At 46.3% G+C, this 18,366-nt stretch overlaps 2 long non-coding RNA genes and 1 pseudogene across 2 annotated transcripts; 2 read left to right on the top strand and 1 right to left on the bottom strand.

Annotated features, from left to right (window-relative positions):
- LOC131402237 (adhesion G protein-coupled receptor E1-like) overlaps positions 1 to 18,366 on the bottom strand; it is a 637,417-nt pseudogene that overhangs the window by 337,816 nt on the left and 281,235 nt on the right.
- On the top strand, positions 545 to 1,313 carry LOC131402255 (uncharacterized). The gene is made up of 3 exons (XR_009218460.1): positions 545 to 611; positions 814 to 914; positions 1,221 to 1,313. It is a non-coding gene; the product is annotated as an uncharacterized LOC131402255 (long non-coding RNA).
- Positions 13,002 to 15,591, top strand: LOC131402253 (uncharacterized). The gene is made up of 3 exons (XR_009218458.1): positions 13,002 to 13,086; positions 13,824 to 13,914; positions 15,531 to 15,591. It is a non-coding gene; the product is annotated as an uncharacterized LOC131402253 (long non-coding RNA).

Genomic DNA, 18,366 nt, shown 5'->3' with positions numbered 1-18,366 from the left:
AGGTCTGCCCTCTGCTGGGCCCTGACATTCCTGCAGCCTGAGAAGGGGTGGGATGGGGGTTGGTTATGGGCTTAGGGGGCTGTTTCTGATGGACATTGGCTGTCTCCCTTCCAGGGAAATTGGGTCAACTTCCAGAAATGGTGTGACGTGAGCAGTTATGGGGAGGGTGGGGATGTGGAAATCAGAGACCTCCCCTGGCAAGACTTTCTCTGGCCTCATCCCTTGGGTCTTACATTTATTGGGAGAGTCAGATCCACAAAGCTGGGCATCCCATCACGTTGGCGGGTGCGGGAGGGGCTGGCATCAAGGACACCTTCCTGGATGAGGAACTAATTCAAGCCAACTGTGAGGACAGGCAAGTCCTGAATGGAGTGGGAAGGAAGGAGGGTTCCCGAGTGAGCACAGACCCCAGACCAGATCCTCACTCCGCACAAGTTCCTGGCAGCGTTCCCCACCCAAGCCCTGTCTGCATCCTGTCCTTCCTCCCAGAAATTCAAAGTCATCCATAGGATCCAGCTGCTCCAGCAGGCTGCAAGTTCATATGACCTGGAGCCCGATGAGCGATTTGGGGCCTGGTTCCAGGCCATGGAGCCCATCAGTGTCCATGAGAGGTGAGGGGGACAGGAGTTGGGTGAGGGCAGGGCAGACTCTCTCTGATGACCAGCTCCAGAGCCTGTGGCCTGGATCGCTGATCAGCCTCAGAACTCGTAGCGTGGTGACTCATGGGGCACCAGGACTCAGCTGCTGGCAGACTCTGGGAGGGGCACCTGAGGTGTGGCTCCTGGTAGCTCACAGGTCCACTCTGTCCTGTAGCTACTGGGTCTCCTGCCGGCTGGAGCCCGCACACCAGAAGGCGAGCAAAATGCGGCTCTTCAGGAGAAAGAGGAACCGGACATCCTCCAGTTTAGGGCCGAGTGAGTGTCAGGAGCAGCAGCGACTGAATCCAGGGGCTCAGTACAGCTTCGGGCTAAGCATGGGCCTAGATCCCAGCTCCAGTGCTGACCAGGCCTGGGACAGGCCGCTCCCCTCTTCTCTCTGGGACTCGGTTGCCTCCTCTGAAATGGGTGATGCTAAATGATGCCTCCTGCATCAGGGACAAACAGGGTGCTGTTGATGGACTGAGCACTCGGCACAGGGTTTGGATAAGAGTGAAGGGGGGCAGGGAGGTGTGCCGTGAATCTCAGAGAGGCACCCCAAAATAGTCTGTTTCTTCTTTTCAGCCACCGTGCCCTTGGCGATGAGCCATAACCCTCTGGAGACCACAAGTTCAGCTCCTCCTGAGCAGCAGGGCCACTGGGACCCTCGGGGTGCACCAGGTCAGCTCTTCCCCCCCCATCCCAAGTAAAGGAGGACATCTGAAGACTTTCCCTGGTTTCCACTAAAGCCCCAGATGGAGGGCACGACCCCCCTCCAAATCCCTGACATCTCCACCCCAGGGACTGTTTATCCATTGAGGAAGAGCATTAGTATATGTTTAAGAGTAAATATCAGATTTGAATGTTGCAGTAAGTTTTGTTTCTGTCACAGCCTGGGTGTTGTGGTGTGGTTCTTTCACTTCTCATGCTCATGTAAATGAGACACAGAATCTCACATTCTGCCTTGAATTAAGAACTCATGTATGGTCAGAGCTTATGGTATGTGGGAGAAGGGAGGACGGCCAGTCCCCTCCCTGGCTACTGAATGACACTCTCAAGTCCCCCTTCCTCAGAGGACAGGTGCATTTCAGTGTGGTTCACCTGGGCCAGGAGCAGAGACAGCCCCTCAGATCTCCCTGGATGTAGAGGTTGGAGCGACTTTCCCAGGCAGAGCAACAACCTCTGAAATGTGGGTGTCTTTCAAATACCACTTGCCAGGACCATGTCCGTCCCCAGGACAGCGGCTGTCTTTCTACAGCTTTCCAGGAAGAAGGAATGTTTTCTGCTTCTCCCATTGAGGTTTCTTTTGATCAAATATTGGAAGTTACCATTTTCTAATCAGTCTCTGGATTTGCATCAACACTAAATGAGGAAAAAATGTAAAAAGATAAAAGTTTGCATGTGGAAAGGACAAGGTCAGAGGAAGACCATGTGCTGATGGAATAAGGGCCGACAGGATATCCCCATCAGGACGCCTCTAGGGCTCCCTGTTCACCCTTCGCCTAGACTGGAATCCTCCTGGGATCCTGGCCCATGCCATGGAAGTCCTTTTCCCACTTGTTTCATATCCAGAGGAAAAGATTCATGATGCAGCTTTTAAACCTACAACAGGACTTTCTTCCATAAACCTCACCACTCCCCGTGAACTAGGATTTCCAGCATCCCCGCACTTCCTTATATGATTCTTTTTGGGCAGAAATTCCCTAGAAGGCCCCCAGCCTCTCTGTCAGGTACATCGTGGCCATTCCTCCCTGGCTGTGCCTGATGGATCAGGGGTGAGCTCTGGTTTGCCAAGATAACAGACCTTAATCCTGGCCACTGAATGACCCACACTGTCCATTGCTGCCTAGGGTGACATCTGGGACCCTGGTGTTCTGAGGTCCATGGTCTCAGACAATCACTAGTTTACACACTCAGTCGTGTTGTTACTGACTTGTCCCAAAGGGGCAGCTGGGCCTGAGCGCATAGAGCACGTAGCCCCTGGGATGACTGTGTTCTTTTCCCCAGTCTGTGCTGTGGTTATGTGGATGTGTGTTACAGGGCTGTGAATCTTGCCTGTTGGGTGTTTTGAAAGATGAGGCACGAGAGCGGCAGGTATAGGAGTGGGTCCAGCAGGGGAATGCAACCCATCTTAGACAACACAGACACAACAGACACAATCTTACCAATTAAAATACTGAAACGCTTCCCACATGGGTAGTAAACAGACACTACTCTGAGCTCACCCCAAGAACCCACCCTACGACTAGGAGCTAAAGGGTTACCACCCGCCATTTTGAACATCATGCCCTGGAAACACCCTGTAAGACAAGGGCCATTGTCTTGAATTCCTTGGTACTTCTTCCCTCTCCTTTCTGAAGGCTGCAAGTGTCACCCAGGGACGCCTTTTCAGTTCAGCCAGATGCAGAGTAGAAATCCTGGTTCCCACAGCCCAGGCCCTTCCTGCCAGGGCACTGCCATCCAGGAAAGAAAGAATTCACACCTCGGTGTAGACATGTAAACACACACAGGCATATCCCACCCAAGTATCAAGATGCATGAACTAGTAAGAGAGTAAAAGGCGCTTCAGAAACACATCAACCAATTGCAAAAAAAGGGTTTTTTAAAGATCCTGACTCCAATAAAATGCAAAACCAGGAAATCACCTTGAGAAAACTGGGGGACTTTGGATACTGACCAGATAGTTGATTATAGGAATGACACTTTTATTTTTGTGTGTGATAACATTAGTGTGTTTGTGTTCAAAAAATCCCTCATCTGTAAGAGAAACTGAAAATATTTACAGCTGAAATGATGTGCTCTCAGTCATCTCAGCTGGTTAACTCTAGCGGGGTGGGTGTGAGGATAAACGAAGCCAGATGGTATACGAGTTGATAATTTTTGAAGCAAGTGACAGGTTCACAGAGGTTTATTTTCCTCTACTCTGAGATTTAGAGATTTTTGAAAACTTTCAGAACACAATTTTGATACAAATAGTATACTCGGTGTTCACGTTACAATGTTACAAATTAAAACATTGATTGAAAATATAAAGGAGTGCTTCTCCTTCCTGACCTAAGGAAGCTCTCTCTCAGTCTCGTTCTGTGAATGACCTGATGATGCCACCAACTGTTCACTTACCACATGTTTGTGGAGTAATTCCTATGTGCTCTGTGCTGTGTGCAAGGTGAACACATTTCCACGACTCTGGATCTCGTGTGGGAAGGAAGGCAATGAGTCTGCTGCCAAGGTTCTCTACGGGGAAAATAATGCCTCCAGGGGGTATGCTCATTTTTAAGATTCCAAAATCAAAGCTACACAGGTTTGCCAGGTAACAAACAAGAGATACTTAATTCATGATACAGAAATGACCTATGTCTGAATTAACATGTGACAAAGAAGAGAAAGATTGATGGATTTTATGTTAAAATTAGATGCAAAATCATAGTTCTGGCCCCTGGCCTAGTGGTTAAGTTTGGCAAGCTCTGCTTTGGCAGCCCACGTTCTGTTCACAGGTGTGGACCTACAACACTCAGCAGCTATGCTGTGGCGGTGACCCACATACTAAGTAGAGGAGGATTGGCAACAAATGTTAGCTCAGGGTGAATCTCCCTCAGCTAAAAAAAAAAAAAATTACATGCAAAATGAGAATAATTTATGGAATCAGATTTAATATATATTAAAAGATAAATCTCATTCAAGTAGGTATCATCTCTTCATTCAGTTAACACTCAATGAAAAAACAGATATAAGTTCAAAACACTAATTCCTCAGCATCGATTATCCTATCAATTTTAATATAAAAAGGAAGAAAAATCATGGTAAATAAAAATTGATGTTATCATGAAAGGTAAAGATCACGATGGACGTGACAAAGAGATGCTGTGAGAGTCAAGCCTGTCTCATGGGGAATTTCTCAACCACATCACTCTCTTTTTCTTCAGCACCGATGTTGCTTTCCTCACTGTGTTTTCAGGATGCCTTTCTTGGCTCCTTGCTCTCTCTGCCTCCCGGGCAATCTCGTCTGTCCTCGAGGCCACAGTCACTCCCTCCAATGCTTTTCTTCACTTTCTGTGTCTGTCTCCTGATATCTCCAAAAGATGCTCGTTGCCTGCAGAGGGGCTATGAGAGACCCACACCCAAACCAGGACTCATCTCTGCCCAATATGGACACTGGCCAGGGGTGGGCTCAGGGCTGGTGTGCAGACCCCTCAGCTCCAGCCACGGCCCAGGGATTCACCTGGACCCCCCAGTGCAACTGTTTTTAAGGTATTTGTGAATCCAAAGGACTTAAGAGTTCTCCTTCACTGCTGCAGGCCTGGAGTCCCTACAGTCTCCTGTATCCACAGACTTGCTGGGGATTCTCCAAGGTCTCCTCCCATTGACTGCACATGACCTCACTGCCAGGATGGGAAGTGATTCTAGTAACTGACCTCTGGAATATACAGCTGCTCAGCCTTCAGACTGTATAGAACTTCAGTTTTCTACTTGGTTTTAGTTTCATGGTCTCATTGTTTCTACTATGAAGTTAGGACATATTTTTTGAGCTTTCTCTTTAAAAACAGAATAAAATGCAAAATTTGAACAAAGAGGAGGATGAAGACTACCATCCATGGAGAATGTTCGCAGCTCATTTGGATATTGCACCCTCTTTCTCTCCCTGGAGAAATGTGTCTCAAATCATACTGTCCATTACAATCATTGCAGAGTTTTTATAACTCAGATTGCTGGAACTCAACCCAAGTAGGTCTGGGGAGGCAACGGAGAATTTTCATTTCTAAGACGTTCCCAGCTGATGTTGATGCTGCTGATATAGGCATCACACGTTGAGAACGGGATTCTGGGACACTATCAAGCTGATGTGTCACTATCAGTGCAAATCCAGACCAACTTGCCTCCTCCGTCTTGCTTAAGGATGTTATTCTCTTCCCTTCTCTATCATTGACAACTATACACATGCTGGTACCCTGTAACCTACGTTATTGGGACACAGAGATCCAAGGACTCCATAACTCCTTTGAGTGTCCCATCTCTAATGAAATCACGCACTCTTCCACCCTTAGATACTCACTTCCACACCCAGAGCCTGTTTTCACCCAAAATTCTCCTGCTTGCAAATCAGTAACTCAGAAACACCACATTCCCACCACACATTTCCACATTTCTAGTTTTTACACAAAGAACTCTACTGTATACAACCATTCTTTAAGAAAATAGATTACTCCAGTTCGAGTATCTTAACAAGGCTCTCTTCCTTCTCTCTTCCTACTCCTCCCTATTAATCTTGGATTCTGTGGTCCATCATTTCAATAACCCACTGACAATGCTCCCTAATTCTTTACTCTCATCATATCTGCCCTGCAAGCCTCTGACTTTGGATGATTCCAAATACCTGCCAGGCCATGTTGACACCTGCACTGAGGATCACCACTGAAGAGAGAGCACACGAGGAGCCTGGGGGTCCCAACAGAGAATCAACAGCAACCAATGGGCCTCCATGCATTCTCTAACGCTTCCTGAATGCTCTGTTAATTTCTTTCCATTTCCTGAGTTCCATACAACTATTTTCTCTTGACCTACTTCATATCTCACAGACAAATTGTTAACCACCACACAAGAACTATTTCACACTCTAGTCATCAGATCTAGAAATTTTCCGCATAAGCAATTCATTTATCACAGCATTTCTGTTGTTTTATACAGATATATTTCTTTCTTAGCTAAAACCATTCTGATTTTCATCTCATCTTTCCATTTCAATGACCTTATGCTTGCAATATTCGCAGTACTTTCAATCACCTCCCTACTGGGATCATGCCTCATGTTTCAAATATGCACAAATCTCTACCATCTACAAACCAATCCCTCATCCATTGTTCCTAATGCCCCTCACCCTCGATGTCCTCCCTCTCCTCCTCCTGCCAGGGACTCATTGTGAAAAGTTCACTTACATCCCAATGCCTCTGTTTCCACACTGGCAACTGATCCCATGTCCCCATTCTGTGGATGCTTCTCTTGCTAAGCTCACAGGTCAGGGGTCTTACTATTCCAATGTGGCCTTTTCATTATTTGTCTGACATGTCCTGCAGTAGCATGTGACTTTGTGGCCTTCAAGTTCCTTTAGAAAGCTCATTTGTCCTTGGGATCCACCAGTGCTACACTGTCCTTCTCCTGCTGCAAACTTCCTGAGTCACTTCTTGGCTTCTCTTTATAACCAACCCACAATGCCTGATGCTTCCCAGAAGTCAGCCCTGCTCTGACATCTGCTGTCCACCTGCACCCTCCTACTAGGCAATCATATCCATTTCCCTGGCTTCAAATACCACTAATGAGCTAAAAATGTTCAAAGAATCAGCACAGATCTGACTCTGCCCCCCAGGCCCAAATATGTACCTGCCCACTCAGCCCATCAGTGATGACTCGACTCACAGTGTCCAGGTTCCAAATTGAAAAAAACACTTTCCCAAATAATTCACTTCTCTCTCAGTGTTCCCAAATTCACTTGTTTGTGCTAATATCCTGTCTGTCCCTGAGTGTCATTCTGGACACTCTGCCACCCCACATTCATATCAATGACCCATCCATCCACCCTCCTGAATCCTCCTACAGATTCTTCACTTTTGAATCATTTCTAATCACCTTTCAGAAATGACACAAAATACCATTCCCACACAGTGAACTCTCCTGCTCTAGCAACCTAAATTACAAAACTCCATTTTTCCTCTTTGTTGATATTTTGTTCTATTTTACTTATATGTGCATCATCTCTTTCTTTCAATATTCAGTTCTCACTAAATGGGATACTCCATATAGACATGACTAATGTAGATTTTCTAGATGTTTCCCTCAACAGTGTTCTCATATGGCTTGGCACACAAAAAGAGCTCGTATATTATATGTGTCTATCTACCTACCTACCTACCTAACTACCTACCTACCTATCTAATTCAAATACTAAAAGTTCACTTCCTGAAATATTTTAAACCCATCCACTTAACTACATTTATGCAAAGATATCAAGTTTTTCTGGTATACTGCAATAAATTGGCAATTACAGCTTAAGATTTCCAAATCCTCTCTCCCTGTAATCAGCCTACGAGATTCTACTTACAGTGATCTGTTTAAAATGTAAAACTGATCAGTTCACCTTACCTTTTAAATCCTCAATTTCTGTCTTCAGCAGATATTTTTCCTGTTGTCCTATCATAATTATTAATACTACCCTTTTCATTCCTCAATATGTTCCAGTTTGGAGAGAAAACTATTTGGTCGTTCTATTTATAGAGCACCTACTACATGCAAAACTCTGGTGTAAAACCTGTGATCTACAAAAAAGCTAAACAGACTCACCGCCCCTGTTTGACCTAGTCTTAACGCGAGGAAAGACATAATAAACTGCAAAGAATTTATAACATGCCATGTGGAAATAACCACTGCGATGACCTATAGGGCAGAGAGAGAGAGTTTGAGCTTGAGTACATTTCTAAAGTTAGCTGTGTTTGTGTGTGTGTGTGTGCGCGCGTGCATGTGCTGATGCATGCTGCCAGGATAAGATGAGTTGCTTTCTCCTGTGGGGTGGGGGAGCCTCCTTTGCTTTGCGAAAGTTCCTCTCTGTGCACCTACTATGGACTTTGTCATCCACGTGTATTAGTCACGGTTGTCTAGAGAAACAGAAATAGAATATATATAAACATAGAGATGTGGAGATGTATTACAGGAATTGGTTCACGAGGTTATGGAGGCAGAGAAGTCCCACAATCTGCCATCTGCAAGCTGGAGAACCAGAAAAGCTGGTGGTATAACTCAGCTGAAGTCTGAAGGCCTGAGAACCAGCACCTCTATTGTCCAAGGGCAGGGAACATTGGGCGTCCCAGGTCAAGAGGAGAGAGTGGACTCACCCTTTCTTTTCCTTTTTGTTTAAACTAATTCTGGCTCATATAACAGTATTTTTGATGTTTCATATAGGAATCTAGCTTCCTTTCACATTACTCAACTTACTTACCAGTTGTAAACTTTATAAGTTATGTCCCACTCAAATAATAGATTTTCTTCTTCTCTAATATTAATTACCTCTTATTCTTTTGATTCTCATTTTTTCATGACTGTGCTCTCCAGTGCCACACTGAATCACAATAATGTTTGCCAGGAGCATTTTCCTCTTCTTAAGTGTAGCGTAAACACCAGATAAATTCCTTGTCAGGGCAGAGCAGGCATCTAAGAGAAAGTAAAAACGTGCAGGGGAATCACTTCTACCTGGAAGTCAACAGACTTGCTTCTCTTGGCTGTTTGGAGCTGGAGATGCTATGACAATGTGGTCAGCTGAGAATCAGAGGATCTCTCTCTAGTCCCAGGAATTAGTCCTGGTCAAATCTCTCAACCTCTTTAGACCTCATTTTCTTCACCTGTAACATGAAGAGTTGGATGAGTCTTTTTGAGTTCTGAAATCCAGTGATTCCAAGATACCCTTCACCCAGATACACTTAACAAAGATCAGAGAGAATTTTTAGTTGTCTTCTTCTGCATCAACATTATTATCCATATCACCACTTCAAGACATACCAAATGTCTACTTTTGCATGACACTGATAAAACAGGTTCCATACCAAATCGCTGTTCACTGGGATAACAAATCTATAATTAATTATTTAGAGGTAAGTATAGAGATGGGCCCTGCTGGAACCAGCAATCAATGGGCCACAAAGTCTTGCTTTATTTTACAGCAAGGCTGTGGAAACATTCCCTAATACACCAGAATTCTTCTGTACTTCGAAAGTATGAAGTAAATGGGAGCCTTGAATCCATGGTTACGAGTTAATAAGGATATGATTTTTAAAATTTTACTAATGATGCCATTTGCCTAGTATGGGGCTGTTCTCTGGTGAGTCAAGAGCAGATGTATTCAAGGCCACTTTCATTCCTTTAATAAATATTTACTCAGAGCCTACCACTTGCTGCAAGATAGCAGTGATCTACCCTAAGAACATTTATATTCTAGTAGGGTGACACAGACCATAAACAAAAAGAGAATCTTGAGGTGATCAATAAAGTTACATATACATCAAACATTTTTCATTCTGGACTGTTTTTCACCCTTTCCCTTCTTTTACTCTTTCCCAGAACTCTAAGCATGGACTTGAAAACCCAGAAAGCATGGGTCCCATGTTTCTTCTCGCAACACCCCTGTTTCAAAGACATAGTGTTTATCATCTGAGAGTATGTCTCTTTAAGACTAAGTTCCTATGAATCAGCATTATTTCATCACTTTCTTGAGAGGATGGATGATATTATGAAGGGAAAACAAAATATCATATGGGATTTATACTCGAAATGATGTTTCCACTCTAATTGTGTTATTTAATGTGGTGTGATTTGGAGCAAGTCAGTTACTCCTTCAGGGTCAGTGGTAATAATACCCTGAAAAGCATTCTATAGAGATTAAATGAAACAAAGTATGAGAAACTGCTTTGTAAATTGCAAAGCCATCTATTTCAGCTTATTTTTTCTAATAATATTTTCATTTATCCAATCCTTTTGGACTCTACACAACCTGCCTAGACTGAGTTTTATCATTTATTCAACCATAATAATGGGTCAAAATGGGTGAATATTAGAAATTTCATATGGTTCAACTTAATTAATAGGCCATCACAATATTTAATTTGGTTATAATTACAGTGAAATTTTTCATGTTGCCTTACCATGTGCCAGGCACATTCTAGGCATCTGACATGTATTCACTCATTTAATCCTCACAACAATGCTATGGAGACAATACTAGTAACCCCTATTGTATGGATGAGGAACATTAGAGGTTATATAAACGTCCAAGGTCACACATCTGGTACCCAGGCAGCCTACCTCCAAAGCCTCTTTTAGGGATCCATTAGAGGTTGTGGCACTCACATTGTAAAAGGATCACCCTGGTTTCTGGTTGGCGAATGGACCAGAGGGGACTAAGCAAGAAAGCACATGACTACTGAAATGATCCGCGCAAGCAATTCTGAATACAGGATTTCTTTCCTTTTTAAGGCTGAATAATATTCCATTGTACAGATGCCCCAGATTTTCTTCATCCTTTCACCCACAGATGCACAATTAGGTAGTTTCCATCTCTTGGCTATTGTGAATAATATTGCGGTGCATTTTGTCAGACATTTTCCTGGCACTTAGTGAGTTTGAAAAAATTCTCCTTCTACACATTAGTTACTGTAATGAACTACTTTCTAAATGTATAAAGTTTAAATATTTGTCATTCTACAGAAATACCTTGCCTAATCATGATTTGTGTTGTTATCAGTTCATGAATGATCGAAGATTTTTGTACAAAAACTTGTTATAATGGCTTTTTTTGCATGTATTCAGGAACCTTGCATAATATGGGTATTCCCTGATACTTGATTTTTAGTAGAGTTTTCTAGTAAGCCTTTAGGATAGGAAATATATTCCTAGATGTGAGGCAGAGAGCAGAAAAATAATAAAGTGATTGTTATATTTAATTATATCAAAAGAAAACTGTCGTTTTGCTAAATTGTTTTTACACACTCTTTGCTTATTTGTAAGAATGGCATATATTGTTTTATTAATGAAAAGAAAATTCAATAAACAATTTTAACATAAAACAACATCTATTGAGAAATTATATGAAAATTTTAGCAATATGCTGTCACCAATTTCCTCATCTGCAAAATGGAGATAGATAATACCATCTTCCTATGGGTTGCTGTGAAAATACTCAAGAGTAATGTATGTCAAATGCTTATCACCATGTCGGTTGGAAAGTGATGCCCCATTCATTTTTCTACTGGGATGATGAGAGCTTTTTTTATGCTTGAAGTCTGTAGTTTTCAAAATATGTTCTACTGTTGTAAAGTGAATCCTTTTTACAAATTATTTGTAGAGTTCGATGATCCCTTTGGAATGGAAATTCAGGCTCCCGTGTGTGCGTGTGTTTGTGTCTATACGCACATCTCTCAAATAATACTTCAAGCCTTTTAATGAAATCTACCTTCCCCACTCTTGACTCTCATTCCAAAAACAAGTTCTTTAATTATCTGGTTGAAAATCTGTATTTCTATATTAGCTACTCATACACTTTTTCATTTTTCATCTTTTGACTATTTATAGTTTCTTTCTTCTCTGAAAAAATCAGCATGAAGAGTTCTTACATACATTAAAAACATAATTCCCCTTGCCCAATATAACTATTTAATGAATTAGGATAAATCAAAATTCAATGTCTACTGTTTTATGACATAAGTGTTTACCATTTTATAGCATACGAATCTTATCCAGAGATGTGCTACATCAGATATTATGAACACATTTTCTTTCTCACTTTTTCCTTTGACCTTTTAAATGGTAAAATTCCCTTATTTCTTTCTTGTCTTCCTATGGATTCATCACTAGTTCATCTCCTTCCACCAGAAATTTAAATCTCTTTTCAGTAACTTCTGACGCATGAGACAATTCATGGGCTTCAGGTTTTGCTTGGGGACCTCCCTCTTGGGCTTGAACATATACACAGGCCCACATATACACAGTATGTCTGGAAGGATAGAGGAGAAAAGGATGTTTATCTCTGTGCAAAAGGACTGGGAGACAGTGGTAGAGTGAGAATATTTTACTGACTTTGCACCACTCTTTAAAGTTTTCCTATACGTGCATCTACGACGTAGTGGCCTCCCTCCCCCCAGATTTTTAAATTAAAATTAAAGTAGCGTTATATACTGCTTGGGACAGTAAGTTGTAGAGAAATGTGAATATATGATCCAATTTTTTAATGAAATTAAGAACAGCAAACACGCACAAAAAGTTTATAATTCTAAATATGGGCACATCATTCTATGAGGCCGTATAAACGTGAGGAAAGGAATGAAGAAAAGCTGTTCAACATCCAGCTACCTGTACAGTCTAGGGGTTCACGTAAAGCCCCGCCTCCAGCCCCGCCCCTGGAGCTGATTTCCTCCCACTGTGAAGTTGGCCAGACTTATTCCAGCCCCACCCCCGCCTCTTCCCGCCCCTGGAACTGGTCTCTGCACAGCACTCGGGCCTGGCTCCGCCCACAGCCTGGTCCCGCCCCTTGCCCCGCCCGCACCCTTGTCCCCGCCCACAGCCCCGCCTCTAGACCTGGTTTCCACCCACAGCCCCGCCCCTAGACCTGGTCCCTGTCCCTGGTGCTGACCCAGCCCGCGGACCGGTCTCACATTAACTCTAGAAACTAGACACCTCCCCCGAGGCTGGGGTGCGCGGCCCCGCCCTGCCCCGCCCCCTGCCCCGCCCCCCACGCCGCCTCAACCCACAGCCCCCAAAGGTCCGTCCTCCCCGAACCTGCGTCCTCCCAGAACGCCCGCCCGAGACCGGAAGCGGAAGCGCGGGCGGCGCCGTGGATGGAGCGGGAGGTCTGCGCGGTGTGTCCAGTCTTCTCGGCGCGGACGGGATTCCCGTGGACCTTCGGCCGAAGGGGCGAGGCGCGGTAAGCGGCGGGCGGTCCCGGCTCCGGTCGCGGTCCAGGGAGGGGCCTGGGCCGCGGGCAGCCCCGTCACGGCCCGGCGTCCCTCCGTCCCCCCGGAGCCCCGTTTCCCCGGGCTGTTCGCTCAGGGCGCCCGAGGCTGCTGTTCCTCCCGGCTCCGGGCGCCGCCGGCCCCTCCTCAGAGTCCCCGTCACCGTCCTCCGTGTGATTTTGTCCCCAGGGGGCTTATCCGCGTCTGGAGGCGGTGTTTGGGTTGTTACTAATGGGGGCGCTCCTGGCATCTAGAGGGGGAGGCAGGGAAGCTGCTCAGCGTCCTCCAGGGCCCAGGACGGCCCGACAGAGAATCATCCGGCCCCAGATGTCAATGGTGCGGAGGTTGGGAGACCTGCTCCAGGGCCTGAAAATCTCCCCAGCCCTGTATGAAGTGTGGGAAATGTTTACAAGTCAGCAAGCTACTTACAGGGGCCATAAATGACAAGCTTGTTTAAAGGGTCCAGAGTCACCAAAAAGTGTCTGTCCAGCCAAGTGAGTTGAGCGACACAAGTGCACACAGCACCAAGCTGCTTCCTCCCATCTTGGGGAGCAGGTGACTGGATAGGAATCGGGAAAATCCAGTCACAGCCAACAGTTACAGTTAAATCAGTAAATACAAAAAAGAAAAGTGAATGGGGTGAACTTTCCATCCAACACCCTAGAAAAGGCCTCAAAAGCTTGTTTGCGCTTTTGTTTCCCCCCCTCAGACACGAAAACATCCGTGGAGCTCAAGTTTGAGGTGAAACCAGCCTCAGGGTCCACCTGTCCTCACTGATCCATGGATTTCTGTGTGACCAGGTGAGTACCCTGTCGACCTGGTACCAGCAGGTTCCGGCAGCCTCCGCTGTGCAGAAGACCTGCTAGTGGGCTTTCCTGGGCTCAGGTTGTCACCACATGGACACTGAGAGTGAGGGTATCTTGAGAAAAATTATCGATCTTGGATGGATTATATTCAAGGGAAAGACGGTAAGCTGTGTGTGGTTCTATGTGGTAAATATTTCAGTAAGTACAGTTATATGCAAATAAGAACATATAAAACAAGTGTAAATAACTGCAAATGTGTATTATAGTAGAAAATATAGATTTACTGGCATTGCATAATACTCAAAAATCAGGATTTATATGTAATATAAATACAGAAATGTTTTGCGTGTGTATGTAGTATTAGAAGACGTCCCATTAAATATTAGCAGGGATACTCAGCAACATTCCTTAGACCCATTCAACTTGACTTCTAAAGTCTTATAAATCCTCCACAAAAATTTGAAATATAGGAGCATTTAGGGAAAAAGATGATTGGAACTTCTTTGTATTAATAACAAATTTAACATTGAATTTGCCAGTAGCCAGATTTATTTTGAGCATTTTTTTCTTTATGCCATTTCAAATCATTGGGAGGAGTACTAAGCAACACTGTAGATTACAGGGCAGGGCACTAGTCTCTAAAAAGACTGTCCTCACCACTTTGCCTTCTAAAGGGAATTAACTTTGTTTCTTGAAACTTTTCTGAAATACCAGTCTGGTGATTCACGTTGCAGAGAATCTTGTTAAGTAATTTTGTATTTAGTTGTTGGCCTCTACTAATTGTGTGTGTATGTGTGTGTGGCTTTTTCATTCTAGCTTTCCTGTGATGTTCTTGAGGGGAATGTGTGCTTGTCATGTAATAGATAGTCTTTGAGTTTATAATTTATGGTGACCCACCATCCTCGTTTATTCAGGACAGAGGGGATTTCCAGGACACAGGACGTTTAGTGTTCAAACCAGGGCAGTCCTAGACAAACCGGGATGGTTCCTCATCTGACGAGCCAGGCCCTGGGCCACATGCATGGGGACCTGGAGAACCAGAGAGACCTTGTCCCACCTCCGTGGAATTTATCTTGTATTTGGGAATTTGGATTTTAGACAGTTCCTGATGAGAGTGATGTGGGAGTTTGGCACAAGGTGACTCAACCTGAGGGGGCAGGGAAGCCCTCTTGAGAAGGACTGATATTTAGTTTGAGAGCTAGAGTTGGGACTGGATTTAGCTAGTTGGAGGGTTAGACTGGAGTGAGGGTGTGGGAGTGTGTTCAAGAGAGCGTTTCAGACAGAGGGACCCGCATGAGGACACCCCTGAAGCAGAGAGCCTGGTGTGTCCGTGAACTGAGAAGAGGGATGGCTGAGCCGAGTCAACACAGGGGGAGGGGTGTGAGCCACGCCGGCGATGGGGGACAGGCAGGACCAGATCAGGGGTGACTTGGGACTCTGTTCCAAGACCAGTGGAAAGACTCTGGAGAGATGCGAGTAGAAGGATGATGTGATTAGCGTTTGGTCTAAGCACGTGGGTTCAGATGGACTTCATGGTTAAGAATGTAGACTGAAGAGGCAAGATGGGAGGTGCTGCGAATAAGATGAGGAATAAAGTGACTGTTCCCTAGGCCTGGGTGATGGCTGTGGAGCAGGAAAGAAGTAGAAAGAAAAGACCTTGGAGTGTGGAACCGAGAGAAGGTAACGGTACTTTCTTGCCTGGATGTGTCAGATGGCACAGGGCACTGACTGTTCTCATCGCTGCTGTCCGTGCAGACCTGCAGGCGCCCCCTCACCCAGGTCCGTGTGTTCACCCCTCTTTGTCACTCACAGGCCCCCCTCCACATCCTACAGGAAGTCAGGCCTTACTTGTGAGGGGGTTGTCTCACACGGGAGACACCGAGGAGAGCCTCTCCAGACATCAGAGCAGCCCCTTCAGCCTCTCCCTCAGCCTCCTCCCTTCCCCTCTCTCGCTTTCCACACCCAGAAGGACCCCTGCTCAGTATTCCATGTCCCCAGGTTCTCCCTCCCCCAGGCTTGAGAAGGGTGGGGCAGCCACTGGGGTGGACATCATCTGCACCTTCCACTCTGACCCCCGCTGGTCCTGGGCTGGACAGAGAGTGACTCTACTGGGAGCCGCGCCATGAGACCCAGCGTGTCACCCACCTGGCCTCCTTCACCCTGGACGGGGACAGCCTCTATGTCAGTGGTGAGGGGCTGTGCTACAGCCACACTCTCTCTCCCAGTCAGAGTTCTGTGTTGCCTGCGTTGCTCTAAAGTGAGCTATGATCCATCTCTCTATGCTTCTGGTCTGGGATCAGTCTTCTCATCACTGTGTGATCACTGGGTCCAGCCACCTTCCATCTCGTTGCCTCCCCCCTGAACACCACTCCCCTCTTCCCCGCTGCTTTCCCCACAAAGCTCCCTACACCCTCCCTCTCCCTTAATCCTTTATGTTCACCCCAACTCTTGCTCAGCTCCTCTCGCCTTCTCTCCACAGATTACACCTATGGAGCCGCAGCCCTGACGACCACCAGTGAGTATTCCTGGCCCTGATGTCCTGGGTCCCGTCCGCATTTGGGGTTGGGGAGCACTTGTTCTCCTTCACCCGCTGTCCTTGGTGAGGGAAGCACCTGGAAGGGCCCTAATTCATCCCTTCTCTCCCTCCCGGGTTCTGGTGGAGAGTCCCAGCCCAGTGTGAGAAAGCCTTAGACACAGACGTGTTCTCCACCACATTCTGACCCCACGTGGTTTTCACTTTAATTCTCCTGAAGCCCCGCCCTTGGTCCTCCTTTTCCAGGTGTCCCATCCGTCTGTCCAGTTTTCTGCCCGTCCATCTGTCTCTCCTCCGAGTTCAGTCTCTCTTGTTCACCTATCTCTCTCTCTCTTGGGCTCCTCTCATCCACAGGCTTGCTCATCCCTCTACTCACACAGTCACCCCTCCCCTCACTCTCATGTATGCTTCACCTGTGAATGGTGGTCCTGGCACAGCCACTGCTGGAGCCCGGGTGAGCCTGGGGGCTCCTCCCACTCTGTCCCTCCCTGATGACAGCCCTCGCCACAGCTCCCGAGCCAGCCGCCACGTCCCTGCATACTTGATCATCAACTGTGCCACCAGAAGCCACCACAGGTATCTGGGGGTGCCTTTTCCTTCCCAAGAGAAGCTCTCCGGCCCCACTCCTCCACCAGCCAGTTGTGATCCAGGAGCTGGGCAGCCACAGTGTGAGATTCTGGTTTTAGGGCAATCATGCTGATCACAAATTATAGATTATAGATTATACCAACGATTCAGTCTAAGGCCAGCCCTCAGAGAGCCCCTAGTCTTATGAAATTAACACACCATTATAGTACAATGTGGGAGGTTTCGGGGAGAGGCACCTGGCACAATTTGGAGGGGAAGAGCTTGCTAGAGAAAGTTTCACCTGAATGGAGTCTTTAAGAATGACTAGGAGGGACCCAGGCAGGTAGAGGATGAAGAGTTTTTCTGGCAGAGAGGATTCCATGAGCAAAGGCTCCAGCCAGAAACAATATGCCATATGGGGAGAATTGAAACGAATTTGGGTTGCGTGAAGCATGAAGTTTAACCCGCGGTACATGGATAAAATGAGACTGAAAGGTCAGCAGGAGCCAGATTGAGTAGAGCCTTGAGTGCCAGGTCAAGAAGGTTGAACTAACACTGAAGGCCATAGGGAGCCACGGGTGGTACTAGAGCAGTGGTGGCCCTAGTGAGGTATTCATTTCAGAAAGATCCTTCTAGTGGTCCACGTAGAACATCCTTTAGACAGAGCATCCAGTGAGCCTGCTGGGGTGTTGGTCCAGGTGAAGGAAGTTAACACCTGAGCTGGGACAGGGATGGAGAGGGAGTGTATGTGAGGACCAGTGTGCAACTGGAATTTGTGTTACTGGGAGGGAGGAGGAGCTGAGCAGATGTGCTGGTTCTGACTTGGGTGACCACACGGGTGGGTGGTGGTGCCACTGGGAGAGAAGACGACAGATGATAATGAGTGCAGGACTCTGGTGTGGTCTCAGGCCAGCTCTCAGTGATGGCCATCGCTCTCCCTCTCGTCTTGCAGCTTTGGGGCACAACCTGAAGACCCTCACAGTCACCTTCCCCATCTCCACCCTCCGGTATTCATAAGACAGGAGCAACTGCTCAGCCATGTTCAACTCCACTGAGAGGGTCCTGCAGAGCCTGGGGAGACCCTGGTCCCAGCAGCTCCTTTTGGGTTAAATCCCACCCAGCCCCTCCCCCACTCCCTGTCCCTCCTCTCATCCTCCTCCTCCTTCCTCCCCAGCTGGATCCTTGTTCAAGAAGAGCAGCCTGGGCCTCTTCTCCTTGAGTTGCAGACTGGTCTCCCTCAGGTGAGACCCTCCCCTGAGCATTTGCCCCTAATGACCACTTTTGTCACCACCCCTCTCTGTCTCCCCCCTGTCCTCCCATTTCCTCCTTCCTGTTCTGGCCTGCAC

The sequence above is a fragment of the Diceros bicornis genome (genome assembly GCF_020826845.1).
Source record: "Diceros bicornis minor isolate mBicDic1 chromosome 35 unlocalized genomic scaffold, mDicBic1.mat.cur SUPER_35_unloc_1, whole genome shotgun sequence".
NCBI lineage: Eukaryota > Metazoa > Chordata > Mammalia > Perissodactyla > Rhinocerotidae > Diceros > Diceros bicornis.
This window is presented reverse-complemented; position numbering and strand designations above follow the sequence as displayed.